Source organism: Rhinopithecus bieti, unplaced genomic scaffold (genome assembly GCF_001698545.2).
Source record: "Rhinopithecus bieti isolate Rb0 unplaced genomic scaffold, ASM169854v2 scaffold_4655, whole genome shotgun sequence".
Classification (NCBI taxonomy): domain Eukaryota; kingdom Metazoa; phylum Chordata; class Mammalia; order Primates; family Cercopithecidae; genus Rhinopithecus; species Rhinopithecus bieti.
The window spans coordinates 1,426,943-1,427,782 of NW_016804517.1; positions in this window are offsets into that span (position 1 = coordinate 1,426,943).

An 840-nucleotide genomic window follows, 5' to 3' on the forward strand; every position below is an offset into this window, starting at 1 on the left:
GTATAGGTGTCCTTCCTGTTTGATAGTTTTCCTTCTGACAGTCAGGACCCTCCGCTATTGGTCTGTTGGAGATTGCTTGAGGTCCACTCCAGACCCTGTTTGCCTGGGTATCAGCAGCAGAGGTTGCAGAAGATAGAATATTAGAGCATTCTATAAATGCTTAGAGATTTTGTCACCACCAGGCCTGCCTTACAAGAGATCAAATCTTTGATCTGTCATTGTACTGTTTGTTTTCTATTTGTGATTTTTGTTCTATGTTGTTTTCTTTCCTTTTTTGCCTCTACTTTAATGAGTCTATTGTTTTTAATATTCAATTATCCTTCCATCGATTTGTTATTTATACAACTTCTGCTTCCTTAAGTGGTTACTCTAGAGAGTACAACATGTAATACATTCTGGCATTAGTAAAATTAGAGGTAAGTCATTACATTTATTAATACTCAGACAGTGAAATGACCTAACAACATTCAACTGTTAGCCCCTTAGTCTCTTTTATATTATTGTTGTTACATGTTATTGTTTTATACAGTAATAATTTATATACATTTACCCTCATATTTATCCTTTGTATGATACTTACATTTTCTTTAAATCTTTGTGGTTTCATGTGGATTCATTTTCTTTCTGTCTGAAGAATACCTTTTATTATCTCCTTTACTGTGGTCTGTTGGTAACAAATTCTCTTGTTTTTGTTTCTCAAAATATACTTATTTACCTTTATTTTCAAAGGATATTTTTGTCAAATATAGAATTCTTGGTTGTCAGATTTTTTTTCAGCCTTTTGAGGCTACCATTCTATTGTCTTTTTTTTTTTTTTTTTTTTTTTGAGACGGAGTCTTG